General features: G+C 40.7%; 1 protein-coding gene and 1 long non-coding RNA gene across 2 annotated transcripts in view; one reads left to right on the forward strand and one right to left on the reverse strand.

Moving 5' to 3' along the window:
* The window catches only part of LOC132395594 (polycystin-1-like protein 1), a 237974-nt gene that overhangs the window by 210891 nt on the left and 14068 nt on the right, over positions 1-13015 (reverse strand). The gene's annotated exons all lie outside the window — the stretch shown is intronic.
* On the forward strand, positions 2239-7504 carry LOC132395606 (uncharacterized). Its single transcript, XR_009512695.1, has 3 exons — positions 2239-2377; positions 5172-5290; positions 7415-7504. It is a non-coding gene; the product is annotated as an uncharacterized LOC132395606 (long non-coding RNA).

Genomic DNA, 13015 nt, shown 5'->3' on the forward strand with positions numbered 1-13015 from the left:
CGGGAAACCTGACTGTCCTCCTCAAAGGCTAAAGATCAAAGCACCAGAGGTAAGGTTGCAGAAGGCAGAGGAATGGTTACGGGATTGCATCGAGCTGGGGACTGGGCCATGTTCTAGGACTCATCAGAGAATCTGAATGAGTAAGTCATGATTATCACAGACTTCTTAAGACATTTGTGGAGGAATGTGACCCCACAGAATCATTCACCTTTCTCTAACCAGAAGCCCTGGGTGAACCAAGAGATCCACAATCTGTTGAAAGGTAGACTGGTGGAGTCAAGGTCTCGCAACAAAGAAAAATACAAGAGTTCCAGGCATGACCTTGGGAAAACCATCTCACATGCGAATTGATAATTCCAGACCAATCTTGAAAAACAGAAGGATGCACGATAGCTGTCGCAGGGCTTGTATACTTTCCCTCCTACAAAGTAAAACCAAGCAACATTTATGACAACAAAGCTCCCAATGCCTTTTATGCTTGTTTTAACCGCCAAGACATGGAGGCACCTTCACGAAATCCCACCACTCGAAATGACCATGTGATTCAGTCTCTGAGGCTGAAGAGAGAGCATCCTACAGGAGGGTGAACCCACAGAAAGTATCTGGCCCAGACTGTGCCCATGGTCAAGTACGGAAGACTTGGAGGAGTGTTTAGTAACATTTTTAACCTCTCTCTTCTGCAGTCTAGGTACCCATCTACTTCAAGCAGGCTTCAATCACACTGGTGCCCAAGAACAATATGGTAATGACTATCGTCCAGTAGCACTTACTTCCACTGTCATGAAATACTTTGAATGGATGTTCATAAAGCATATCAATTCCTGCATGAGGAATGACTTGGACTGACTGAGGAATTTGTCTGCCATCACAACAGGTCAACAGCAGATGCCATTTTGTTGGCTCTTCAATCAATCCTGGAACATCTAGACAGTGAAGATACGTACACCAGGATGCTCTTTATCAACAACAGCTCAGCATTCAACACCATCATCTCCTCAAAACCAATCAATAAGTTTCAAGACTTTGGCCTCATTATCTCCTTGGGCAAGAGGGTTGATTTCCTCACGTACACCCCAGGCAGTTTGGATTGGCGACACATTCTCCATCAGCACACCACAAGTCCATGTGCTTAGCCTCTGCTTTACTTGCTTTACACTTACGACTGTGTGGCTAAGCACAGCTCCAATGCCATATTCAAGTTTGCCGACAACAGCGCTGTTGTAGGTTGAATCGAAGGTGGTGACGATTCAGCCTAGAGGAGGGAGATTGCAAATATGGCTGAGCGGTGCCACAACAATATCGGCTTACTCAGTGTCAGCAAGACCAAGGGCCTGGTTATTGACCTTAGGAGTCCTCATCAGAGGATCAGAGGTAGAGAAGGTCAGCAATGTTAAATTCCTCAGTACTATTATTTCAGAGGTTCTGTCATGATCCCAAGACGTAAGTGCAATTACAAAGAAAGCCAGCAGCCCCCTTTGCTTCCTTAGGAGTTTGTGAAGATTCGGTAAAACATCTAAAACTTTGTCAAACTTCTATAGCTGTGCAGTGAGGAGTATATTGATTGGCTGCATCATAGTCAGGTATGGAAACATCAATGACTTTGAACAGAAAATAGTGGATAGGGCCCAGTCCATTCCCACCATTGGGTACATCTACACGAAATACTGCCGCAGGAAAGCAGTAGTAATCATCCCCGGACAGGCTCTCTTCACGCTGCCACTATCAGGAAGAAGGTACAAGAGTTTCAGGACTTAGAGCACTGGATTGGGGAATAGTTATTACCCCTCAACCATCAGGCTCTTGAACCAAAGGGAGAAGAATCTAGTGACACTATCTTCCAGCTGGACAAACTTTCTATTGCCACTTTGGGATGGCACCACCACTAACTGTAGTACCAGAGAGGGTGCAAGCCCTCGGCTGCATTTCAATGGTTTTGCCAAAGCTGTGATTCAAGAAATAGGGAAGGAGCAGATGGAAATTTGACAGATGAAAACTTGAATGTACATGGTTCCTGTTAAAGTTAATAACAAAACCTCAAATAAATTTAAAACTAGTTTTATAGTCTTTGTCAAACTGAGGAGCTAGTTAGCTATTGGAAGAGAATGCAGCCAGTCAAATGTACAATGCTGACGATGCAGGGGGTTAAATTAGTGAATTAATAACCAGAGTCCTGGAATACCTATCCAGAGTCTTGTTGGACTTCTTATTGGAAATAATCTTTGTCTGGCATTTAAGTGGCATGAATATTACTATTTAAGGCTGAACGTTGTCCAGGTAATACTGCCTGCATATGCATAATCGTCAATTATCTCAGAATTTGTGAATGAGTTAAACATTCAGCAAATATCACCACTTTCGATTTTATTAAGGAGCAAAGGTAATTGAAGAAAAAAATTGTGATGATTAATCTATCTCTTTCATTCAAGGTATCAATTGTAAATGACACATAATGGAAACATTTCACACGATTTCAGTATAAGCAAAAAAAAAATCAATGAAATGGGTTTCAAAACTCCAGACTTTTGCTTGGAAGGTAAACCAAAAATTTATCTCCCAGTTTTATGGTTATAAACAGTACTGGACTCTGTCTATTGATAATAATCTAAAAATCAGAATAATTCATATGAATTAATCAATACAATCAGAAGTTGTAAATTAATTCAATGGACAAAATGAGAGTTTGGATTCATAAAAATACAGGGTGATGATGGAACAATCTTCTGTGCTTCTGTATTTCATCTTTCTGTAACTATATGATATACTTGTGCTCTGAAATCACGTTTGTCCTCTATCTCAGCAAGATTCTCATCTTTCAAATTATAAATAACCTCCCTGTGCTTCATACTAAAATGTACTACCCTGCATTTACTACAAATGTATTTCATTTGCACAATTACTTGTTAATTCCGCTACTTTATTAATATCTTCCTTCAAGTTGCTTTATCCTCCAAAAAATGCTATACACCATGAATTTAGTATCATCAACAAACTTAAATTCTATTTTGATTTCAAGCTCTAAACTATTTCCATAAATACATACAGTGGCATCAATACTGATTCTCATTCAATGGCAATGCCCATTTTTTTCCACTGTGTACAGCAACCCTTTACTACTCACACTCTGTTCCTGACATGCAGCCAGCCAACATTCTACTCGACATTTCCAAAGCAACGTACACAAAACACTGGAGGAGCTCAGCGCGTTAGACAGCATCAATGGAAAGGAATGAACAGTTGACGTTTTGGCCCAAGACCCTTCATCAGGACTAGTGAAAATGAGGTGATTAGGGTAGGGAATTGAAAGTCGTTTTCAGGGCTGAGGTGCTGTATATCTCAATCAAAGGAGGTGTAAGGCACTCCTTCCTTCCACTGGCCTGTAGGTCACCTTTGGGCAAGGTGTGGCATCTGCTTACCCACCCCTTCCCCCCCACCCCAGTCAGGGTCACATGAAGCCATGGGAGCAAGTGGTGGATGGTTTTTTGAGCAGCTGATACATATCACAAGTCCTGGTTCTGCTGATGCCAGGCTCAGAAGAGTATTGATAATGACTGGGGTCACCCATTTTGTAAAAACACTGCCCAGAAGAAGGGTGGAGGGACAGATAGTTCTGAGAAGTAGAGAGGCTACAGATGGACTTAGACAGATTAGGAGAATTGACATATAAGTAGCAGATGGAATACAGTGCTGGGAAGTGTATAGCCATGCACTTTCGTAGAAAAAATAAGAGTAGATTATTTTCTAAATGGGGAGAAAATTTAAAAAATCTGAAGTGCAAAGGGACTTGGGAGACCTTGTGCAGGATTCCCTAAAGGTTAATTTGCTGGTTGAGTCAGTAGTGAGGAAGGCAAATGCAATTTTGGCATTCATTTCGAGAGGACAAGAATATAAAAACAAGGATGTAATGCTGAGGCTTTGTAAAGCACTGGTGAGGCCTCACTTGGAGTATTTTGAGCAGTTTTGGGCCCATTGTCTAAGGAAGATTGTGCTGACACTGGAGAGGGTTCAAAGGAGGTTCACAAAACTGATTCCAGGATTGAAAGGCTTGTCATATGAGGAGTGTTTAATGGTTCTGGGTCTCTACTCACTGGAATTCTGAAAAATGAGGAGTGACCTCATTGAAACCTATCAAATGTTGAAAGGCCTGGATAAGGTGGATATGGTGACAATGTTTCCTAACGTGGGGGAGCCTAACACCAGAGGACATAGCCTCAGAATAGAGGGGCGTCATTTTAGAATGGAGATAAGGACGTATTTCTTTAGCCAGAGAATGGTGAATCTGTGGAATTTGTTGCCACATGCTGCTGTGAAGTCCAAGTCTGAAGTAGATAGATTATTGATTAGTCAGGGCATGAAGCGACTTGGGGAGAAAGCAGAAGATTGGGGCTGAGAGGAAAAATGGATCAGCCACAATGAAATGGCAGAGCAGACTCAATGGGCCAATTGGCCTAATTCTGCTTCTACAATATATGTTATGGTCTTATCCTAAAGAACAACATTCCTGTAATTTACCAGTGAGTTGTTCAATTAGAAGATGTACACAATCAATCACGCCCTTTCGCACGATCTAGCCTTACGTCTCTTCTTGCAGACTATTCATTTAAGTAGGATCACTAATAGATTTGCATTCAAAATGTGGCAAGGAATTGAATGGCTGGGAAGTTTAAATTGAGAATAAAGAAGAGGAGCAGAAGTTCATCAAAAAATTCTTGATACATATATTACAGTATAGAATGCTTTTTCACAGGAATTGTTGAGAAAAAGACCATCAGATTACTTAAAAGAAAATAAGAAATGTTTGAAGCAAATGGGAAATGGGGGGGGTGGGGTGGGGTGGGGGAGTTTGCAAGACTGTATGGCAATGCGATTTGTCTGGGGATGTCCAGCATAGAGCAAGGACGAAAGTAACTGACAGTGTGGTGTCATTTGATGGTAATGTGTCTGACATTCAGAAATAGCATATGGGATATTAGAAAAGCTGTAGTCATGAGATGGTGAGAAGCATAAAATGTGGGTTGTCTGAGAAGTTTACTGCTTCAACAAAACTGAAATTGAATGGTGACTGAATAAAACACTAACGTCACAAAATTGATTACTTATGTTGATTTTACTTTTAGTCAAAGAAACCTGACAGGAATTTTTCTTTCCACTTCCAAATAATGTTTTATTATAAGCACGAGGAAATGAGCCTTTTGCATCTTACTGAAAAACACACTGACCAATATGACATCAGAAATACAGATGAATGGTCGAATTTGGGAGAGATGACGGGAATGAGGGAAGAATAAAATAGGTAAGTGTGGATTTGCGTATACAGTGTTTGCTGACATTTGCTGATTAGTTTGGATTTGGTGGGCCTGCTTCCATGCTGTATCCTTCTAAGACACCAAGAAGAATGTAATTCAATGAACTGCGGAGTTTCTGGGGATCATAAGATGTGCTCTGTCTATTAAGAAAGGAACATCATCATCTTGAATGTGATTTGTTGAAGCAGATGTGAAAATTAACACAAGGCATTTTGGGCACTCCTACTGAAGGAGAAGCAATCCTTATACTGTTCCCTATAAAGATCAAACCTCCCCTAATGTGCTTACACGTAGCTTATTAGCAAAGAAACAATGAGTTCTTTGTCTTACAAGTAGAGTGTAAACTAATCTCCCAACCTAAAGCTGCAATTCTAATAATCATAATCACTCACAATGATTCAATGACAGCTTCATCCTCTCTGTCATCTGACTTCTGAGTGGCCTGTGAGCCCATGAACAATACCTCTTTACTCCTTTTTGCACTACATGTTTATTTCTCTAATATATAGTATTTCAATGACTTTGCTCTGTACTGCCACCACAAAACAATGCATCTCTTGTCATATGTCAGTGATAATAAATCTGAAATATAATGAAATAGCCACAAAGAAGGAGCAATTTAAAAAGCAACCTGATGCGGTTAAAATGCCTGTAGGTCTCCTGGAACTGATGGCTCGCAATCTAGAATCTTAAAGAAAGTGACCAGTTAGCTTCCAAAAGACTCTAAAATAAGCGCTATCGACAGTACAAATGGATATCAGGATTTTCAGAATGATTTTGTTCAGCTGGGCATGTGACTCAAGAAACAGCAAATAGAGTTCAATTCAGATAGGTGCAAGGTGTTGCATTTTGGGAAGACAAGTAAAGGTGGGACTTTCACAGTGAATAGTCAGGGCCTGGGTATGTACTGTAGAATAGTGGAGCCTAGGACTGTAAGTATGTGGTTCTCAGAAATTGGTGTCACGTCTATGCCAGATGGTGAGGAAGGGTTTTGTACAGTTCCATGACTGATGGCAGCCAATGTGTCAGAGGCCTGGGGCGTGATGTTGCAGTTGTACCACACATTGGTGAGACCGCATTTCAGCTACTGCATTCAGATGTGGTCATCCTGCTATAGAAAAGAATAATTAAGCTGGGAAGGGTGCAGAGGAAATTTATGTGGATGTTGCTGGGATTTGAGGTACTGAGTTATGGAAAGAGGCTGAGCAGGCTTGGAATTTATTCACTGGAGCTTAGAAGAATGAGGATGTGCTTAAAGAGGTACATAAAATCACATTCTTTCCCCAGGGTTGGGCAATCAAGAACTGGAAGACATAAGTTTAGGGGGAAAGGGGAGAGATTTAATAGGAACCTGATAAGCATTTCTTCAGCTAGAGGACAATTTGTATATGGAATGAGCTGCCAGGGAAGCAGATAAGGCAGCTATAGTCACTACATTTAAAAGTCACTTGAAGAGTTCCATGGATTGGAAAGGTTTATAGTAATATGGGCCCAACATGGGCAACTGGAACAGGCTTTCATGAAAATCTTGGTCATCATGGTTCAAAGAATCTAAATGCATAAAAACTATTCAAGCAAGTGGGGTCGGAGGTTTCAGGTTGGGAACAGGGGATAGATCATTTAAACCAGTCAGCCCAAAATCTGTCACGAGAAAAATGCTGGAGTCTATTTTCATAAAGTTATATAAAATTAGAAGAACAGTTTAACCATCATTAGATAACTAAGCACAGTCGAATATTTTGTGGAGTGCTTTGACGATGTAACAAGAGTGCATAAAGGGGAATCAGTTAATGTAGCATACTTTGATTTTCAGATGGCTTTTGAAATGGTGCCACAAATTGCACACGCTAAAAGACATAGAATTACAGCTAAAATACTTGACTGGATAGGAGAATGAAAATAGAAAGTGCTGGAAATGCTAAGCAGGTAGGCATAATCTGCAGAAAAAAGCTTCAGGTCCAGGATCTTCCATTTTATGTTAACTACTCAATTATTTAGGAACAAGGAGGAGGAGCTCAGGAGAATCAATGGCGCCTAATGGCAACTCCTTTGCTTGCATCTTTGGAAACAGCTCTATTTCTATCTTTAATATCTCTATTTTTCACTTTCAGGGTTCTTTTGAAGACCCTGACCTGGAGTTACACGCTGACTACAGTTCTTTGCGGGAATGGGACCTGCTCTCGGGGTTTCACGACTGGCCATTATTTAGCATGCCAAGCTGCAGCCTAAGAGCTTCACTCACCTACGGAGGGCTGAGATTTCGTGGCTCTGGAGGTTGGGGGGGGGGGGACCGCAGGTCAGGAGATTGGTGTGTCGTGGGAGTCAGAAGATATAAGGCTGTGTGCCTGGAGACCTAAGATCTTTAGGCACAGAGCTTGGAAAAAGCAAGACAACAGACTTTTAACATCATAAACCAGCGAGTTGTTTGTTACGTCTCCCCTCTCGCTGTGAAACGGAGACACCTCTTTCTCCCTCATTAAGGAGAAAGAGAGAGTGTCTGTGATATGTTGAATACCAGGCGATCAAGTAGTCTTCGGGGTACTGCAAGTCTGTGTCTTTGCTGGTACTTTGCCGCACGCTTGAGTGCTCGGTGGTGGGTGCTGATGCTTTTTTTCACTGGTGGGGCGAGGGGGGAATCATTGCTTGCTGCCACTTATGCGTGGGAGGGAGAGGAGCTGGGGGGGACTTGTGGGGTTTTAGCATTTAACTGTCATTCAATCTTTGGGGGCACTCCTCTGTTTTTCGTGGATGGTTGCAAAGAAAAAGCATTTCAAGGTGTATATTGTATACATTTCTCTGACAGTAAATGTACCTTTGAAATCTTTGATTTAACCTCACCTGTGAAATTCTCTTTTTTTCATTCGTTGCCTGCTACAACAACACAAGAAACAGGAACAGCAGTAGGCCAGCAGGCCCACACCTGCCCTGCGATTCAATGAAAACATGGCTGATCAATGCTGCCTTTGACATCCCTTCCATGCCAATTCCCCACAATCTTCAATTCATCACTCTTTCAAAAATTTATTGTCTGCACTTCAAATGATCTACCTTCCATTACCATCTATATCGTTGCAAATTTTCTATCCTCTGAAAGAAGAAACTTAGGCACTTCAGTTTTACATGACCAGTCTCTTACCTGGCAACTCTGTCACTTTCTTTGCTATATAGAAAATTGAAAATTTAAATTGAACCATTGCTTAACTTTACAGAAGAGACCCAGACCAGAAACGTTAACTGTTTATCTTTCCAAATACGTAATCTGATCTGTTGAGCTTTTCCAGCAGTTTCTCTTTTTATATCTCATTAACAATATTTTCACTTTCTTTTTATTTGGATAGTAGACTGGTTAACAAACCAATGATAATAGAGACTGTGAATAAAATTGATCAGTTTCACATAGGTGGTCAGTAACTAGTTAGGTGTCACAGGAATCATTGTCCCAACTATTTCCCACCTATATTGATGAGTTGGAAGAAAGGAGCAAAGAGGATTTCACGATAATGCAAAATCAGGTGTGTTAGCAGATTGTGTGACTGAGTCTGCCCCTGGATTTATGTAGGTAAAGTGAATATGCAGTGGCTGGCCGATGGAACATGTGGGAAAATATGAAGTTATCCACAATAGAAGGAAGAATGAAAAAGCAAATTATTATATAAATGTTTGAGACAATAAAATATTAAACTATGAAGATTTAATCTAGGTGTTCTTATGCATGAAGCACATTAAAATATGCATCTATGCACTTAATTAATAAAGTTAATGGACTTTGGCTTTTATTGCAAGGGGTAGGATAAGTAAAAGTAGGGGGGTTTTGACTCAACTTGGCAGGACTCTAGAGAGATTGCATAAGGATTGCTGTATACAGAATGGTCTCCATTTTTTGAGGCCCTCCATTGGTTAAGGTTGACCATGGATGTTGCATCTTAGCTGTCTACGTGATACGCAAGCCAGGGCAGTACAATATGGAGAGCAAGCTGTTGCCCATGGCGCAGGCTCCCCCTCTCAATGCAGGTGATGAATCCAAAGGAATGGCAGAGAATTTTACAGTTTGGCACCAGCGGTATCACAGGAGTTGCCAGTCAAGAGTTAAACTCAACGCAGGACTGCCTTTGGGACTCCGGGTCCAGATCTTTCCTTAGGGTTTACTCCCAAACCCTTCCCCATGAGTGAGTAGAGCAGCAAGGCAGTGGAGGTTTGAATTCAGAGTTTTTCTTCCCCTAGATTCACTGCCAACCGCAGCAAAGCAGCCTCATCAGTCCAAAGCCACTGGTTTCAAGGTGTCACTAACAGGACTTTGCCCCTTCTCGTCAGTAGAAATGGTTCCGCCAGGCTTAGCAGCTAACTCACACATGAAGGCCAGGAGCTGGACGGTTGTCAGAGGCTATTTGAGAAGCATGTCACTGGGAGCATTTTATAGGCAGTGGGAGCTCATCCCTACTCTTCCCCCCCCCTCCCCCCACCGGCTATGATAACTTTAAAGCAACCAATCTTAAGGTATTAATCCAATAACAGTTCCTGTAATTAAAGGATACGTATCTATGTCTGCATTGGAGGTGCAAGAGTGTAGGTTCACTGGATTGATCTCTGGGATGAAGTGATTGACAAATGAAGAAAGGGAGAACAGATTGTATGCATTAAAAAATCTGGTCATTTTGTTATGATATACAGTATTACAAAGGGATTGATTGTGTGGATGCAGATAGGAGGCTTTCCAAGTAAGGGGATCTAAAAAAATAAGGGATATGGTTTTGAAATAACGGACACCATTTAATGTAGAGTTGAAGGGGAAGTTCTGCTCTCAGTTGGTGAGTTCCTTACCCCTGAGAACTGTGGAAGATATTCAAGATGCAGATAGCAAAATTATTAAACTAAAAAAGTATTATAATTCCAATTTTGTTAATGTTGTGCGCATCCACTGCTCAAGAATGCATTGAGCTGCGGTCTTTGTCGAGGTTGTAGCTCAGATTTGGTTGATTTTTAGTTTCGTATGGATGGTTCTGAGCCAGAGAGATGACTTAAGAGCCAGGTTAGGATTTAGGGACAGGGATCTGTGGAATTCGAAGACAGGCTCCTCTCCACACTCGAAGGCCAGTAATGTGGACACAGACAGAGGTCGTGTCGGCAGATTGGCAAGGCTGAGGCTTCCATGCTTACAAGAGGAAGTTGGCTTGTTTTACTGTTACTGCATTGTTACTTGGTAAGTTCTGTGTTGATCTGCTGACCATAGCAAACATGCTACGTTAGCACTGAACCAGCTACCCCCAGCACATCCTTGGGTGTGCAAATGACTATTTTACACAATGTTTGGATACATATATATATAAAATAAATAAAACCGAATCCAAACCTGAGAACAAACATACAAAACCTCTATAGCCAAAGAAGGCACTCAAAATTGGGAAAATGAAATGCTGCAAGCATGTTCATTGGTCTAGTTTGGGGACTCAGGGAAAGTGACAGGGTTCTCAAGTGTCAAGCAGCATGTTGACACAGGGCTTCAAATGTGTGCTCTTTCTTTATGTCGCCATTGACTTGGTCCTGGTACATTTTATATGCACTTGCTCATTGTTTGCAACATCAAAACACAGCTGAATCGTGTCCTGAAGTCACAGGATACTTATGACAAAGCACTGATTTTGTTTCTCCAGGTGTCTGTCAGACATCACAGCTTGTCAGGTATAAATAAAGTTGTATGAGTTTCCAGGGTAACCAAAACTTATTGAAATGCTGAAACAGAACTCTAATGATAAAACCCAATTTAAAAAAAGAAATACCCATACAACGTGGGAACAATGCCAACCTTGAAATGTTCTTTGTGTCCCTTACTAAACAGATGTCTTTTATTTAGAACTACTATATGTATTTTGTTTCAGCAATAACATCTACAATTACAGGACAAATAACTTATTTCACAATGCCTTTATTGATGGTTGGAATGCTTAATAAAAATTATAAACAACTTTGGAATTTTTTCATTTTGTTCACAAACTCCAACTTAATTAAAAAATCACTTTTGAAAACACGCAAAATAAATGAAAGGAAGGAGGCATGTGGGAAATAATCTGGTGCTGTCACGACATGTTTGATTTCCATGTTAAGGTATTCACATGATTTGTCATCCAGTCATTGATATCTCTTTAAGGGTGGTATCCAAACACAAAGGATTGAAATAATCAGGCTAAAGCATACAAGTCAGTTTTTGGATATAAGCTTTTAAAATGCCAAGAACACAAAAGTCTGGTGAGCAGAAAGAAACATTTCCAAATCAGACCCAAGGCAAGAGAAGAAGACAAGAACTTTTCAACAGCCACAGCTGAATGAATTCACTCATGCTGCACTAAAATAACAATTAAAACAAATACATATAGAACAAAACAAATCATACAGTACAGCATGCAACTAATGGTCTTCTACCAACCCACCACCATTATAGGATACCATTCTCCAACAATGGAGGTCCACAAGGGAAAAGTACATCAAATCTGCTAGCAGTAACTTCTGAGAATGGACTACCACAGAAGGCAGCCCGAAACATCGCCTACCAATTGCTCCTAATCTACCATAACAGGATAAGTGAGGGCAATTAATGGGGTAGTATTTGTACTCAATTAATTCCATTGTGCAGGCCTATTGCTCACATGCCCAATACCTGACTCCTGAAACAGACCTTCTAATTTAGTCAGTCACAGCAAAAAGATTGTCAAACGGACTAAGGAAAAGATTCAAAGAAATTTTCAAAGCCTCATTATCTAAGTATAATATTCTACAAGGAGTGTACAAGGTTGACTACCCAATCACTAACCCTAGTATGCCCCATCCCACTTGGGTCCCAGATTGCACAGAACAGAACAGCAGCAAGTCACTCTCAATCCTGAGGCACCAAGGAAATACGACATGCAAACACACACACACAGAATTCTGGAGCCACAAGTTAGGCAGCATTTATGGAGGGGAATGAACAGGTAAATGAATGCAAAGCTTCCACAGTAAAAGTTAATTTGCCTTACTTCCAACTTCCAGCTAAATGCACCATACTTCTGGTTTCCCTTCATCAAAGGCAGAAGAAACTCCCACATTTATTTGAATGGTATGTATACCACAATACTTGTACTAACAGTATTTCAGTCAACTCCCATAAAGTAATTGAAATGGTAGTTCATTAATCAACACCAAAAAATAGCAGTCATTATTTTAAATATTAGATCAACACTTCTGCCAACAAATTTCAATCAACAGGTAACCAGGTTGTGCAGAGCTTTCTTTACTCTGCTGCAAATATAAGAGATTCAGTTGCCCTCAGGTGACGAAGTATCTGATTTCTTCAGTGGAACAATTACATTAGACATCCATAGAAAAGTACAGCACAGAAACAAGCCCTTCAGCCCATCTATTGCATGCTGACCCATTTAAACTGCCTAGTTCCAATGACCTGTACCCAAACCATAGCCATCCATACCCCTACTATACTTGTACCTATCCAAACTTCTTTTAGACGTTGAAATTGAACTCGTATGCACCACTTGCACTGGTAGCTTGTTCCACACTCTCACGACTCTCTGAGTGAAGAAGTTTCCTCTCGTGCCCCCTTAAACTTTTCATCTTTTACCCTTAACCCATGACATCTAGTTGTAGTCCCACTCAACCTCAGTGGAAAAAGCATGCTTGCATTTACCCTTTCTATATATTACATACATAACATATAATTTTTAACA

Source organism: Hypanus sabinus, chromosome 6, assembly GCF_030144855.1.
Source record: "Hypanus sabinus isolate sHypSab1 chromosome 6, sHypSab1.hap1, whole genome shotgun sequence".
Taxonomy (NCBI): Eukaryota; Metazoa; Chordata; class Chondrichthyes; order Myliobatiformes; family Dasyatidae; genus Hypanus; species Hypanus sabinus.